We start from the raw sequence: 16,802 nt of genomic DNA, 5'->3' as shown, positions 1-16,802 counted from the left end.
GTGGCCTTGTGTACTGAGCTTGCCCAGATGGGCCAGTGATGACCGGATGTGGTTTGGGACCTTGACTACCAGGTCCAAATCGTGCTTGTTGGGGATGTAGACTGACACTAACCACGCCTGCAGCGGCCGGAGGTGGAGCTGGGCATGACGGACCATGTAAGTACAGGCAGCCATGTGGCCTAGCAAAGCTTAGGTAAGTGTGGGTGGTGGTGAGCGGGTGGCCCCTTACACAGGAAATCACATCTGACCTGGCTCAGAAACAGGCCTCCGGAAGGAAGGCTCTGACACGCATGGAGTTGAAGACTGCCCCAATAACTATTCATTGCACTGGTATGACGATCGATTTCTTTTTGTTCACTAACAGGTAGCAACAGGTGAACCTCACAAGTTCAAGACTGTTCTGCATTTGATCCCGCGACCTACCCTTATCATCGAGATAAGAATAGACCTGGACCTCCTGACACCTCAGGTAAGCAGCTACCAGGATCATACATTTTGTAAATACCCGCGGGGCTGAGGAGAGGCCACACGGAAGTGCCATGAACTGTAAATGGTGCTGGCCCAGTATAAAACGGAGGAACTGTTGTGTCCTTGGAATACAGAGAATAGAAATAAGCATCTTTCAAGTTGAGAGCGGTGTACCAGTCTCCCAGATCCAGGGAGGTGATGCTGGAGGCCAGTGAAACCATGCAAAACTTCAACTTCTTGAGATACTTTTTGAGTCACCACAGGTTCAGAATGGGTCTTAGAATTAGGCTTCCTTTTGCTTTTGGGATCAGGAAGTAGCAGGAGTAGAAACCTTTCCCCCTCATTTCCTGAGAGACTTCCTCCACCGCCCCCAGTTGTAGGAGGCAGTCTACCTCCTGAACAAAGAGCTGCTCATGAGAAGGGTCCCTGAAGAGGAACGGGAAAGAGAGGGAGTAGGGGGTGGTGGCTGAAAACTGGAGGGTTTAGCCCAACGACAATCTCTAGCACCCAGCAGTCCGAGGTAACCCATGACCATGCCAAACAGTAAGGACGGAAATGGTTGAGGAAAAGACGGGAGGATCCAGGGAGTTGACCGGGGCATCGCTCTCAAACGTACCCTCAAAACACACTTCTGGCCCCCATGGTGTTTCACCAAGCCACCAGGACTTAGGACTCACCAAGCCGCAGGACTGCATCTCCTGGGATAGGCCTGCGATCTGAAGCCAGGAACTGAGTCTCATGACCACCACTGAGGTGACCACCCTGGCTGCTGAATCAGCCACATCCCAGGCCATCTGGAGGGAACACTGTGTCGCTGCTGTACCCTCCTCAACAAGTGCCCCAAAATCTTGGGCCACCTCCTGGAGCATGGAGTCCTTAAACTTATGGAGGGAGTGCCACGGGTTAAAGTTATATCGCCCCAAAAGAGCCTGGTGGTTTGTGACTTGGAATTGGAGACTAGCTGTGGAATAAATTTTCCTCCTGAAAAGGTCCAGTCTCTTGGCCTCCTTATTTTTGGGGGTAGAATTAGAATGCCCTTGCTTGTCCTTCTTGTTGGCCGCCAAAACAACCAATGACACAGGGGGCAGGTGAGTGTATAAGTATTCAAACCCCTTGGCGGCGATTAAATACTTTTTCTCAGCCCTCTTGGAAGTGGGCGGGATTGAGGACGGGGTTTGCCAGAGGGCTTTGCCAATCTTTAGGACCCCTTCATGCACCGAGAGTGCGAAATGTGCGGGGGTGTATGCGGAGAGGACATTAAACCAAGTGTCTGATTGCTCCGCTATCTTTTCTGCCTCTAGGCCTAAGTTAGTAGCCACCCTTCAGAGCAGGGCTTGGTGCTCCTTAAAATCATTTGGTGGGCTAGCATGAGAGGACCTCAACACCGCCTTATCTGGAGAGGATGAGGATGACTGAACCACTGGGGGAGAGCCTGGGGCATCGTACCCTGTGGGGCAAGGTAGTCTCGGGGTGGGCACCTGTCCCTCCACTTCAGTGTCTGCTTGCGCTTCACGCACCAAACCCAGTGCTGTCAGTGCTGTTTGGTGCTTGTCCAACGTGGCGATCAACGATTGGTGAGACGGGAGCACTGGGCATAACCGTCATGCCCCAGGCATTCCATTAATGCCATTGTGCTGGCCACTGACCCTGCTGCCTGGATGGCATCGCTGAGGTGAAAGCAGCTTCAGGAGCCCAGACATGACGATGCTGTCTCAGCAAGGGGCTGAACTCCCTCTCTGTGCCAGAAGAATCCTCCTCAAGTGACCATGGTGGGGCCGTCAACGCCTGAGTCTGGCAGCTAACCATCGCTGTGGGTGACTGGTGCCTCGAGTAGTCAGATAGATGCCAGGAGTAGGGAGAGAGGTGCCATGTTGGGGAGCGTCCCCGTGGCCTAGGGGATGATGATTGTCGGCGTGGAGATGGTCAGCGTGAAGATGACCCATGCTGACCATATAGTGACCAGCGCTTCCCTCTGGTCAAGTCTCGACACGAGGACAGAGATAAGGAGTGTGGTACCGGCGATCTGTGGCAGCGAACCAGTGAGCTGGACTGATGCAGAGACCAGTAGGTGGCGACAAAGAGCTCTGCCTTGGCTCCGGAGACCGGTGGCGTTCACTCACCTTCTAGGAGGCTTTCATGGCTGGCTTGCCCTCATAGGGAGCCTTTGCGGGTCCATTGCTGCATGCGCTAGGAGAATCCTTTGCTCTCTGGGCGCCAGGAAGGTGTTGACTCCGCCATCAGTCTGGGTCTCCTACTGTTCCCCGGAGTCGGTGGCGGATCCCTTAGGGGGGGTAGGAGGTCCCCTCAGGACGTGTCCCCTTGCAGCTCCAGCATAGGTGGGCAGCCCAAACAGGGTCCTTTACCCAATGCCCCTAGGTCTGTCTTGCTCGGTGCCAGGTCCCGCTTCTTAGACTTCTTCATTGGCAGCAGCAAAGGGGATCGGTGCCAGGTAGAGCCCAGTGCAGAGGGTGCGCTATGTACCGAGGCCGAAGTGCTGGGCGTTGCATCCAGCCGGGCCAGCTCTGAGGCTGGGCGGAGAGCGGCCTGCATGAGGAGGTCCCTCAAACAAATGTTGAGTTCTTTTTGTGTCCTGGTACGAAAGTTTTTACAGATGCGACACTTTTATTTGACATGGGATTCCCCCAGGCACTTCAGACAGCCGCCATGTTGGTCACTAACAGGTGTAGCCCTATTACCGTCAGCACAGGGCTTAAAACCCGGCCACGGGGGCATGCCCCACCTGGAACCTAACTGACTAACTACACTACTTAACAGCTACCTACTAACTAATCTATAATAAACAAAACTCTTTACAGCTGGAACTCAAAGTCGAAAGGGAAAGAAATTACTGACTTCTTGGCACTCCAACCAACCACCAGGGGTGGTAAGAAGGAACTGAGAAGGCGTAGGGCTGGCAGCGCTGGATATATCGACACATGAGTGCGGTGCTCCAGAGGGCACCATAGCTGACCCTACGGATACCACTAAAGCAAAAGTCTCCGACAACTGTGCATGTCGGTGCGCACGTCGGTGCGCACACACCTAGAATGGAAACAAGTACTCAAAGCACCACCAACCTTATGAGAGGAGACTCAAAGAACTTGGCTTGTTTAGCCTAACCAAAAGAAGGCTGAAGGGAGATATGATTGATTGCTCTCTATAAATACATCAAAGAGATAAATACCAGGGAGGGAGAGGAGTTGTTTAAGTTAAGCGCCAATCTGGACACAAGAACAAACGGATATAAACTGACCATCAACAAATTTAGGCTTGAAATTAGGCAAAGATTTCTAAACATCAGAGGAGTGAAGTTCTGGAAGAGCCTTCCAAGGGGAGCAGTGAGGGCAAAAATCCTAACTGGCTTCAAGACTGAACATGATAAGTTTATGGAGGGGATGGTATGATGGGACTGCCTACAATGATATATGGCCCATTAGCGACTGCCAGTAGCAAAAATCCCCAACAGCTGGAGATGGGACTCTATTTGGGGAGGGTTCTGCATTACTACAGAGAATTCCTTCCCAGGTATCTGCCTGGTAGGTCTTCCCCGCATGCTCAGGGTCTATCTGACTGCCATATTTGGGACCAGAAAGGATTTTTTCCCTGGGTCAGACTGGCAGAGACTCTGGGGGGTTTTTGCCTTCCTCTGCAGCAAGGGGCACAGGTCATTTGCAGGTTTAAACTAGTGTAAATGGCAAATTCTCTGTAACTTGAAAAGGAGTATTTGTGGCACCTTAGAGACTAACAAATTTATTAGAGCATGAGCTTTTGTGAGCTACAGCTCACTTCATCAAATGTAACTTGAAATCTTTAAACCATGATGTGAAGACTTCAGTAACTCAGCCAGAGATTAGGGATCTATTACAGGGGTGTGTGGGTGAGGTTCTGTTGCCTGCAATGTGCAGGAGGTCAGACTAGCTGATCACGGTGGTCCCTTCTGACCTTAAAGTCTGAGTCTATGAGAAAAGGTTTCTGCCAACTCATTGCTGCTGGAAGCACTTCTTGAATTTTCTTTGTGACTGCCAACATAATGTACAGGACAAAGTGAATAAGGATTCAACAGGCTCTGATCACATCATAAGCCATCGTGCTCATTGCAAGAACTGTATAAACAGCACTGAACAATTCAGACAGAAATTTCTTGTAGGAGCTATATTTAAATCATTCAGTTATCAGAGTTTATAACATTTTGGGACCAAATTTAAAAATGGCCTTTTAATTTTATCCATTCAATATTTATCCATTTAAATTTTTACAGTTGTCCAAAATTATGGGTTTTAAGATTTTATTTTTTCCAGTTTTTACATATTTAAATGTTCATAGTTGCTGAAAATTATGGGGGAGTGAGACAATAAAGGGGTCAGACTATAATTATTTAATGACAGTAGATGTTGAGAATCAAGAAGTTAAAGCTTTATAACCATTACAACACAAATTGTCACCAAACATACAAAGTAAATATCCTTTAATTAAACTCTATTAAGTTCTCAAGCAGCATTTTTCTTTACCTATCTGTACATTTCGATTATTATCAATAGATATATTTTTCCATTGGTTTGGGAGTGTACAGTGAAATCAACATTTACCAACATTTACAGATAAAAATCTAATCCTTCCAAGCCTTGGTCTACACTATGAGTTTAGGTTGAATTTAGCAGCGTTAGATCAATTTAACCCTGCATCCATCCACTCGACAAAGCCATTTTTGTCGACTTAAAGGGCTCTTAAAATCGATTTCTGTACTCCTCCCCGACGAGGGGATTAGCGCTGAAATCGACATCGCTGTATCGAATTTGGGGTAGTATGGACGCAATTCGATGGTACTGGCCTCTGGGAGCTATCCCAGAGTACTCCATTGTGACCGCTCTGGACAGCACTTTCAACTCAGATGCACTAGCCAGGTACACAGGAAAAGCACAGGGAACTTTTGAATTTCATTTCCTGTTTGGCCAGCGTGGCGAGCTCATCAGCACAGGTAACCATGCAGTCCCAGAATCGCAAAAGAGCTCTAGCATGGACCGAACGGGAGGTACTGGATCTGATTGCTGTATAGAGAGATGAATCCGTGCTATCAGAACTCCGTTCCAAAAGACGAAATGCCAAAATATTTGAAAAAATCTCCAAGGGCATGATGGACAGAGGCTATAACAGGGACCCGCAGCAGTGCCACGTGAAAATTAATGAGCTCAGGCAAGCCTACCAAAAAACGAAAGACGCCAACGGCCGCTCCAGGTCAGAGCCCCAGACATGCTGCTTCTATGATGAGCTGCATGCAATTCTAGGGGGTGCCCCTACCACTACCCCACCCCTGTCTGTGGACACCTGCAAGGGGGGAGTCTCACGCAAGAGGGATGAAGATTTTGGGGACGAGGAAGATGAGGAGGAGGAGGAGGATAGCGCACAACAGGCAAGCGGAGAAACCGTTCTCCCCGACAGCCAGGAACTGTTTATCACCCTGGAGCCAATACCCTCCTAACCCTCCCAAGGCAGACTCCCAGACCATGAAGCAGGAAAAGGCACCTCTGGTGAGTGTACCTTTGTAAATATAATACATGGTTTAAAAGCAAACATGTTTAATGATTAATTTGCCCTGAAGACTTGGGATGCATTCGGGGCCAGTACTGCTACTGGAAAAGTCTGTTAACGTGTCTGGGGGTGGAGCGGAAATCCTCCAGGGACATTATTAAGGGGACATTCAGAGGTGGCCGTTCCTGCTAGGCTGTTTGCCTGTGGCTGAAAAGAAATCATCCCCCCTTTTAGCCATGTGGTGGGGGGGAGGGGAGGCTGTTCACGCTGAGCTGTTTGCGTTTGGTTGGCCGGGATCTTCCCTGATACTAGTCACGTGGTGGGAGGAGGGGTGAAGCGATCATCGCAGAGAACTGGGTGTGGAGGGGGTTTAGCTGGGTTTGTGCTGCATGTTAACCCAAAAACCACAGCCCCTCCTTTTAAATGGCCAACCCAACGGGTGTTTGGTATCGGAAAGGAGGGCGCTGCTGTTTGAAACCATTCCCTCATGTTATGAAGGCTGAAGAAGCTGAAAGACTGTGGCTTACCATGGCTGCCTGCAAACCGAATTCTGTTGCCCGGCCCTGCGTGTGTGATCTCTCACACCAAACCGGCAGGCCCTCAATATAAGAGGCAAAATGCGACCTTGTACCGAAAGCACATGTGCTATATAATGTTAACAGCTTGGTTCACCATGAAAGAGTCTACCCATTGTTCTCTAAAATGTGCCTTTTTAAATACTACTCTCCCTTTTTTCCTCCCACAGCTGCAAATGTTTCAACGTTCCCCCTATCAGCTCCGTCCCAGAGGCGGGTGCAGATAAGGCGGCGAAAAAAACTGCACTTGCAATTAAATGTTCTCTGAGCTCATGCAGTCCTCCCGCACTGAAAGAGCTCAGCAGAATGCGTGGAGGCAAACAATGGCAGAGTACAGGAAAGCAGAAAATGAACGCAAGGACAGGAGGGACAAGCAAGATGAGAGGTTGCGGGAGCAAAAGGAGAGGTGGCGGCAACGTGATGATAGGAGGCAGGATGCAATGCTGAGGCTACTGGGGGATCAAACTGATATGCTCCAGCGTCTGGTGGAGCTGCAGGAAAGGCAGCAGGAGCACAGACCGCCGCTGCAGCCCCTGTGTAACTGCCTGCCCTCCTCCCCAAGTTCCATAGCCTCCGCACCCAGATGCCCAAGAACGCAGTGGGGGGGCCCTCTGGGCCCCCAACCACTCAACCCCAGAGGACTGCCCAAGCAACAGAAGGCTGGCATTCAATAAGTTTTGAAGTGCAGTGTGGCCTTGTCCTTCCCTGCTCCCCTCATCCACCACCCCACCTGGTGCTTCCCTGCTCCGCCACCCCTCCCGGGCTACCTTGGCAGTTATCCCCCTATTTGTGTGATGAATTAATAAAGAATGCATGATTTTGAAACAACAATGACTTTATTGCCTCTGCAAGCGGTGATCAAAGGTGGGAGGGCGGTTGGCTTACAGGGAAGTAGAGTGAACCAAGGGGGCGGGTTTTCATCAAGGAGAAAAACAGAACTGTCACACCATAGCCTGCCCAGTCATGAAACTGGTTTTCAAAGCTTCTCTGATGTGCAGCGCACCCTGCTGTGCTCTCCTAATTGCCCTGGTGTCTGGCTGTGCGTAATGGACCACCAGGCGATTTGCCTCAACCTCCCACCCCGCCATAAATGTCTCCCCCTTACTCTCACAGAGATTGTGGAGCACACAGCAAGCAGCAATAACAATGGGAATATTGGTTTCGCTGAGGTCTAACCGAGTCAGTAAAGTGCGCCAGCGCGCTTGTAAACGTCCAAATGCACATTCTACCACCATTCTGCACTTGCTCAGCCTATAGTTGAACAGCTCCTTTCTACTGTCCAGGGTGCCTGTGTATGGCTTCATGAGCCAGGGCATTAAGGTGTAGGCTGGGTCCCCAAGGATAACTATAGATATTTCAACATCCCCAACAATTATTTTCTGGTCTGGGAAGTAAATCCCTTCCTGCAGCTCTTCAAACAGACCAGAGTTCCTGAAGGTGCAAGCGTCATGTACCTTTCCCGGCCATCCCACATTGATGTCAGTGAAACGTCCCTTGTGATCCACCAGTGCTTGCAGCACCATTGAAAAGTACCCCTTGCGGTTTACGTACTGGCTGCCAAGGTGGTCCGGTCCCAAGATAGGGATATGCGTTCCGTCTATCACCCCACCACAGTTACGGAATCCCATTGCAGCAAAGCCATCCACTATAACCTGCACATTTCCCAGAGTCACTACCCTTCATAGCAGCACCTCACTGATTGCGTTGGCTACTTGGCTCACAGCAGCCCCCACAGTAGATTTACCCACTCCAAATTGATTCCCGACTGACTGGTAGCTGTCTGGCGTTGCAAGCTTCCAGAGGGCTATGACCACTCGCTTGTGAACTGTGAGGGCTACTCTCATCTTGGTATTCTTGTGCTTCAGGGCAGGGGAAAGCAAGTCACAAAGTTCCATGAAAGTGCCCTTACGCATGCGAAAGTTTCGCAGCCACTGGGAATCATCCCAGACCTGCAACACTCTGCGGTCCCACCAGTCTGTGCCTGTTTCCCGGGCCCAGAATCAGCATTCCACGGCGTGAGCCTGCCCTATTGCCACCAGGGTGTCCAAATTGCTGGGGCCCATACTTTGAGAGAAGTCTGTGTCCATGTCCTAATCACTCTCATCACCGCGCTGCCATCGCCTTCTTGCCTGCTTTTGCAGGTTCTGGTTCTGCACATACTGCAGGATAATGCGCGAAGTGTTTACAATGCTCATAACTGCCACGGTGATCTGAGCGGGCTCCATGCTTGCCATGGTATGGTGCCTGCAGGAAAGCAGAATTGAAGCGGAAGCGGTAGCTGACGACGGATGCCACGAGAATAGATATTTATAGAGAATGACGAGAGGACCTGCGAGGTGGATTCATAAGAGCAGGAGAGCAGAGTTGCAGCGGAAGCGGTGGAGGACGACGGTTAGCACCATGCACATTTCCTGGGGAAGAACACCCGTACCCGGGAGCCCATGACAGACAACATGGAGAAATTCACTATTGAGACAATAGCAGCAGAGCAGAGTTGCAGTGGATGACAATGATTAGCAGTCCTACTGCACCGTTTGCTAAGTACGGCGTCCGCACGGAAAAAAGGCGTGAAACGATTGTCTGCCGTTGCTTTCATGGAGGGAGGGGCAACTGACGACATGTACTCAAAACCACCTGCGACAATGTTTTTGCCCCATCAGGCATTAGGAGCTTAACCCTGAATTCCAATGGACGGCAGAGACTGCGGAAACTGTGGGATAGCTACCCACAGTGCACCGCTCCGTAAGTCAATGCTAGCCACGGTAGTGAGGATGCACTCTGCTGACTTAATGCGCTTAGTGTGGACATATGCAGTCGACTGTGTAAAATTGATTTCTAAAAATCGACTTCTAAAATATTGACCTAATTTCATAGTGTAGACATACCTCAAGCCTATGTATAGCTATGGTTAGGAGAACAATTGAGTTAAGCAGCTTATTATACCCTGATGTCTAGGTTTAAGTGTCAAGAATTTTGTCAAATTTAAAAAGCCACTTAACATTATCAGTGTCCCCCTCTTAGCAAAAGCAAAACCCTTTCCACTGATTCAAATTTAAATGGGACTGGCAACTGATAATCAAAGTATGGTAAGTCATTTAAAGTAAAATCTGAATGACTGAAAATACCAGCCCTATTACTTAATGACAAAACCAATTACAGCTTCTATAAAATGTATGAATGAAAAAAAAATCAGAATAGTATTGGAGAGAGACTCACTGAAGAGATCACCCTCTCTTTAGGTTTTTTTGCATCCCATGTCTAACATAGGTTTTGCTTAACAGAGAAGAACCCTGTGAGCAATAAATCTAGTTAACCCAAGATAGAGCATATCTGAAAGACTGAGGGGTTGACAATAAGATGCCGCCAACAGCCTTGAGGGTGCCTGTAAGCCTCATGGCTGTGCTAATGTGCACGACACTCCAGTTGCTGGATGGAGGTAGATACTACTTGTTATATAGTCAGAACAACAATAGGATAGGTTGAATCCATACAAATGGCATAAAAGCTGTGGATAAAGCTAATCCAACTATTAGCAGGGGACAGAAAGAGAAGTCTCATTTGCCAAAATGATACAGGGATGGACTAGACATGGATGACATACAGGTTACAAAAAATTAGTCCCCACATATAGATCCGAAGGAAGTTGAGCTGCAACTAGTCAAAGACTTGTAAAAAGAATTGTGGCACCTTACTCCTCATTCTTTTTGCTGATACAGACTAACACGGCTACCACTCTGAAACCTGTCGAAGACTTGTGTGACCACTACAATTCCAAAGGAGATCTAAAGACATTAAAGCTGAAACAGGTGTACCTTAAGTTTACAATTACGAGTGTGTTAATGTCAGGTCAATCAGCATAACAACTGGCATTTTACACTAGCTGATGCCTTCATTTTCACCAAGATAAAGCAGCAGTAAACACAATATTAGAAATGAGTTCTCTGTATCCCAGATATCTGTCCACCCTAAACATATCCAAATCAATACTCTCAAACAAAATAAAAAGTAAAACAGAAATATTAAGATTCTGATTCAGGCTATATGGGAACTAAACCATTTGGACTCAGATAATTTTTAATCTGTTTGATTTATTCTGTGCATCAAGCTACCTATCGAGGTATTAATGTGGCACTTACACATCACCACAGTAGCTGAGCATCCCCTTCAGATTTAACATGTTTTTGTGATGAAGAAAATACAAGAAAAACCTCTGGTTACCTACTTCCAAATTTCTAGCCTGCACTGACATACTAATGAAGAACAATAGATCTGTACACTTCCCTCTGACAGCTACACCCTGGGGAGTTTGAGGGGCAAAACAAAAATTACATAAAAATAATTTAAGTCTGTATTTCCCAGACCAGAAGTATTTTTCATGCTCTACTGTCCTGCCTTTTCTGAAATGACTTAAGGAAATGTAGCAACATTGTCCTGTAATAGTTATGCCACATTTATTTTGATAAAGTCTCTGTAAAAAATATTCCCAGCAATTAGACAAACATTGCCCAAATGGCCAACAATATCAAGGTCTCACAAGTACAAGTAAGACAGCATCTGTAGCACTCTACTTCTTAATCAATGTAATTATGCAGCTAACTTTGCAGACAGTGCTATGTTGTTTTATGCCTGAACTACTAGATATTGCTCAATCGGTAACAACCTAATTAGTGAAGAAAAGAGAGTGAAAACTGAACAGGGGCAATCACAGCCATCCTTTTCAAGAGAATGCACCTTCAAAGGAGTCATCACATGCAAGTTGAAGTGCTCTCTTGCGGCAGCAGACCTCAAGGTGATATACATATGGCAGCCATTGCATGCTGTAAATCAGGCCCTGCTAATGTAAACAATGTACTTTTCCTGCTTTTAATGAGCCAATTTCCCCCGTCTAGGAGAGGCTAACAATTGGAGAAGTGTCTTTGATGTGACACATTTGAAGCTTTATTTTCTATTGGAGTTGCTTTGTTGCAGGGCGCAGCCCTTTCATCTCACTGAAGGAAAGAAAAATATCTCCCTCTTACCTAGAAGACAGTTTTTAAACAGGTATTCTTGAATCAGCTGTCTCGAAAAACAGGTGGTTTTGCTTTTACTCATCCTGATCAAATAGTAACATTAGTCTGAAAGCTATCTTGCTTTATCTTTTCCTTTAAAAAAAAAAAAAGAGTTGAGAGTCCATAGATTTCACAGTTGAATAAATTATGCAAATATGATAAAATGTTAATGTTTAGACAAAGTAAGAAAACATCTTACTAGATTAGGAAAAATGTTTATGATCAACATGTAGTTATATGAAATTCCACAAATTATTTAAAATCAATTATGCACATTTGTAGGCAATAAAAGCTGCATTTAGTTCCTTAAATGTGATTTAGCCACCTTTCATGCCCTTTCCTAGAAACAAGCTAAGCAGACATTAAGTCATTAATTGATACGCTATCATTTTAAAATGCCTTTTAAGACACCAAGACCAAGACCACTTCGAAATATTTTCTCTATACATGAGGTGGGCAAACTATGGCCCGTGGGACCGTCCTGCCTGGCCCTTGAGCTCCCGGCGGGGGAGGCTAGCCCTCGGCCCCTCCCCTGCTGTCCCCCGTTCCCCACAGCCTCAACTCACCGTGCCACCAGTGCTCTGGGCGGCAGGGCTGCGAGATCTTGCTGGGCAGCGGGGCTGTGAAAGCCGCCAGCCTGCCCCGGTGCTCTAGACTGCGTGGCAGTGTAGCTGGCTCTGGCCAGGAGGCTTGACTGCCAGTCCTGGTGCTCTGAGCAGCATGGTAAGGGGGCAGGGGCGTTGGATAAGGGGCAGAGGGTCCCGGGAGGCAGTCAGGGGACAGGGAGCAGGGGAGTTGGATAGGCGTGGGGTCCTAGGGTGGCCTGTCAGGGGGCGAGGGTGTGGATAGGGGTCGGGGCAGTCAGGGGACAGGAAGCAGGGGGTTTGGATAGGGGGTGGAGTCCCAGGGGGGCAAATAGGGGCAGGGAGTCCCAGGGGGGCAGTTAGGGGTGGGGGTCCCGGGAGGGGGGGTCAGGGGACAAGGAGCAGGGGCATTGGATGGGTCGGAGGTTCTGAGGGGGGCAGTCAGGGGGCAGGAAGTGGGAGGGGGCGGATAGGGGGCAGGGGCCAGGCTGTTTGGGGAGGCACAGCCTTCCCTACTCGGCTCTCCATACAGTTTCGGAACCCCGATGTGACCCTCAGGCCAAAGTTTGCCCACCCCTGCTCTATACCTTTCCTATCTCCAAACATCCTTCTGTCCTGTTGAAGTGCAGCTAGTAGTCTGTACATCACTGTTACATAAAAAGACAGTTACCTTTTCCGTAACTGGTGTTCTTCGAGGTGTGTTGCTCATGTCCATTCCATATTAGGTGTGTGCGCTCGTCACATGCACCGGTGCCGGAAGTTTTTCCCTCAGCAGTATCCGTAGGGGAGCGGCTCTGATGCCCTCTGGAGTGGTGCCCACATGGCGCAGTGTAAGGGGCACCACCGGCTCCCCCCACCCTCAGTTCCTTCTTGCTAGAAATTCCAACAGTGGGGAAGGAGGGTGGGTTGTGGAACGGACATGAGCAACACATCTCGAAGAACACTAGTTACGGAAAAGGTAACTGTCTTTTCTTCTTCAAGTGTTTGCTCATGTCCATTTCATATTAGGTGACTCCAAAGCAGTACACCTGGGTAGGAGCTCATGAATGTGTAGATTGCAACACAGCTCTGCCAAACACAGCGTCGTCCCTGGCCTCCTGAGCGATGGCATCATGAGCCGTGAACGTGTGGATAAAAGACCACATTGCGGCTCTCCAGATATCCTGGATAGGGATGTGCGCCAGGAAGGCTGCTGAGCTCTAGTCAAGTGGGCTCTGACAATCGGCAACAGCAGAACCCCCGCCAGGTCATAACAGGTCTTTATGAAGGAGGTGATCCAATTGGAAATCCTCTGCGAGGACACCGGAAGGCCCTTCATCCTATCTGCTGCAGTGATGAAGAGCTGAGTTGATTTACGGAAAGGCTTGGTACGTTCTAAGTAAAAAGCTAAGGCCGTTCGGACGTCCAGCACATGAAGATGCCTCTCTTCACTGGTCTTGTGCAGTTTGGGACAGAACACCAGGAGGGACATGTCCTGGTTCATATGGAAGGTAGACACCACCTTCGGCAGCTGAACCTTGTCCTTCTAGAAGACTGAGTACGGCAGTTCTGAGGTCAAGGCTTTAATTTCAGAGACTCGTCTCGCTGACATCGCCACCAGGAACACAGCCTTCCATGACAGGTGGGAAAGGGAGCAGGAACCCAGCAGCTCAAAGGACAGGCTTGTGAGCCTAGAAAGGACCAAGTTACAATCCCATTACGGGATAGGAGTCCGTACCTGCAGGAAGAGTCTCTAGAGACCTCTCACGAATCGGACCATTATGTCACGGGAAAACACCGTCCGTCCTTGGATCGGCGGGTGAAAAGCGGAGATGGCCACGAGATGCACTCTAATGGAAGAGTGTGCCAGACCCTGGTTCCTCAAATGAAGCAGGTAGTCTAGGACAGCCTGTATGGAAGAATGTGAGGGAGAGATGCCACACTCGGACGTCCAGCAGGAAAACCTCATCCACTTGGCCAGGTAAGTCAGTCTAGTTGAGGGCTTCCTGCTTCCCAGGAGGACCTGTTGGATCTCCTCCAAACAGGACCACTCCTCTGGGTTCAGCCACGCAGCATCCATGCCAAGAGGTGGAGGGGCAGGAGGTTGGGGTGTAAGAGCAGACCGTGGTCCTGATACAACAGGTCCAGTCGGTTGGGTAGGGGCCAGTGAGGGGCCGCTGACAGGTTCATGAGTATGCCAAACCAGTGCTGGTGAGGCCACGCCGGGACAATCATGATAACCCGTGCTCTGTCTCTCTTGATCTTTGCCAGGAGCTCGGTGATGAGCGGGATCGGAGGGAACACGTAAATCAGGCCCCCTGACCACAACAAGAGGAAGGCATTAGAGAGGGAGTCCTTGCCCAGACCTTGCCGAGAGCACAACCGATGACGTTTTCTGTTTTGCCTGGTGGCAAAGAGGTCCACTTGGGGAGTTCCCCACCTCTGGAAGACCATGTAAGCTATGTCCTGGTGGAGTGACCACTTGTGGTGAGAGGAGAAGGCCCTGCTGAGGTGATTTGCTAGCGTGTTCTTGATGCCAGGGAGGTGACAAGCCCCATAGTTGATGCAGAAGTTCCAGAGACGGAGCGCCTCTTGGCAGAGAGCCGACAAGCGTGCTCCCCCTTGCCTGTTGATGTAGAACATAGAGACTGTGTTGTCCATCAGGACTCTCACCACATTGCTCGACAGGTGAGGTAGGAAGACGCCACACCCCCGCTCTGAGTTCTTTGATGTTTATGTGGAGCATCATCTCCTCCAAGGACCACATACCCTGGGTCTGGAGATCGCTGAGGTGCACACTCTAGCCAAGGTCCGAGGCATCTGACACCGACTCGATGGAGTGAGGGGGGTTGTCGAACAGAACTCCCTCTAGGATCTTCTCACGATCGGTCCACCATCACAGCAAGGAGACTACTGCCAGGGGGGTGGTCACTATCTTTTCCAGGTGATCCCTGGGCTGGGAATCATCTGTCATCAGACCATTGCTGCAGGGACCATGTCCGGAGCCTGGCATGGCGGACAACGTATGTGCAAGCTGTCCTGTGGCCCAGCAGGCGAAGGCAGACCCTGGCTGTAGTCAGGGGGAATGCGGACACCTCTGCGATAAGGTCTGCCAAGGCCCGAAACCTTTTTAGCAGCAGGAACACTCTCGCACAGGTCGAGTCGAGCGCCGCACCTATGAATTCTATCCGTTGCACTGGAACTAATGTGGACTTTTTGTCGTTCATCAGTAGGTCTAGGGAGCGGCAAGTGGCTTGCAGCACCACAACATCCCTTTGGACCTGAGACCTGGAGCTGCCCTTGACCAGTCAGTCATTGAGGTACGAGTAGATCTGGATACCCCGGCACCTGAGGTAAGTCGCCACCACTGACATGCACTTGGGTAAACACCTTCGGTGCTGCTGCCAGGCCAAATGGGAGGACCGTGAATTGGTAGTGGTCAGGTCCCACTGCGAAACGGAGAAAATGTCTGTGCCCATGGAAGATCGCTATGTGAAAGTATGCGTCCTTTAGGTCAAGGGTGGCATACCAGTCTCCCGGATCCAGGGAGGGGATGATAGACACCAGGGAGACCATGTGGAACTTCAGTTTTGTTAGGTACTTGTTGAGGTCTCGCACATCCAGAATGGGATGTAGACCGCCTTTGGGATTAAAAAGTATCAGGAATAAAACCCCCTGTTCCTGTATTCTAGAGGAACTTCCTCCACTGCCCCTAGCTGCAGCAACCCTTGGACCTCCTGCATTAGGAGAATCTGGTGAGAAGGGTCCCTGAAGAGGGATAGGGAAGGGTGTGGGGGGGGGGGGTAGAAAGAAACTGAAGGGTACAGCCCTGCGCCACTGTGTTCAGGACCCAGTGGTCTGAGGTTATCGCGGTCCATGCATGGAGGAAATGGGAAAGGCGGTTGGAAAAAAACAGGGAAGATGGATCCGGGGAATAGTCCGGTAGGTTGCCCTCGGGAGCACACTCAAAATGGTCGCTTGGCCCCTTGCTTGTTCCGGATGGAGCCCAACTGAGCAGGGGGTGGAGGAGGATGGCTCGGGTGGTGCTTGTAGTCCTTGGCCTTCTTGTGAGGCGGGTCCTGCCGAGGCTGGCTCCCTTGTCCTTGAGGCTGTTGCTGTTTGAACCGCTTATGTTCCAGGTCTGGGACATATAGCCCCTGTGTTTTCAAGGTGGTACGGGAGTCCTTGAAACCATGCACCTTGGTATCAGTCTGTTCTGCAAATAGGGCCTGGCCATCAAAGGGAAGGTCCTGCATCAACTGCTGAGCCTCAGTGGACAAGCCCAAGAGGAGCAGCCAGGAAGCTCGCCGCGTGAAGATGGCTGACGCCATGTTGCGGGCTGCAGAGTCCACCACGTCTGAAGCCACCTGGAGGGCTGCTCTGGCCGCCATCGTGTACTACTCGAGGATTGCCCATAAATCCTTCTTGGATCCCTCGGGGAGCGAAGCCTCGAATTTGCCCATGGCCTGCCACATGTTGTAATAATAGTGGCCAAGGAGGGCCTGGTGATTGGCCACTCTCAATTGCAGGCTGGAAGACAAATAAATCTTACACCCCAAAAGATCCAGCCTCCTTGAGTCTTTATTTTTGGGGGTAGCCCCGGGCTGGCCTTGCCTCTCTCT

The 16,802-nt window shown here is 49.7% G+C and overlaps 1 pseudogene; it reads left to right on the top strand.

Annotated features, from left to right (window-relative positions):
• The first annotated feature begins 2,387 nt into the window (after nucleotides 1-2,387).
• Nucleotides 2,388-15,952, top strand: LOC141974747 (uncharacterized; annotated as a pseudogene).
• Nucleotides 15,953-16,802: the final 850 nt, after the last annotated feature.

This window comes from Natator depressus, chromosome 19 (assembly GCF_965152275.1).
Source record: "Natator depressus isolate rNatDep1 chromosome 19, rNatDep2.hap1, whole genome shotgun sequence".
Lineage (NCBI taxonomy): Eukaryota > Metazoa > Chordata > Testudines > Cheloniidae > Natator > Natator depressus.
The sequence above is the reverse complement of the archived record's forward strand: the minus strand, read 5'-3'. Positions and strand labels throughout refer to the sequence as shown.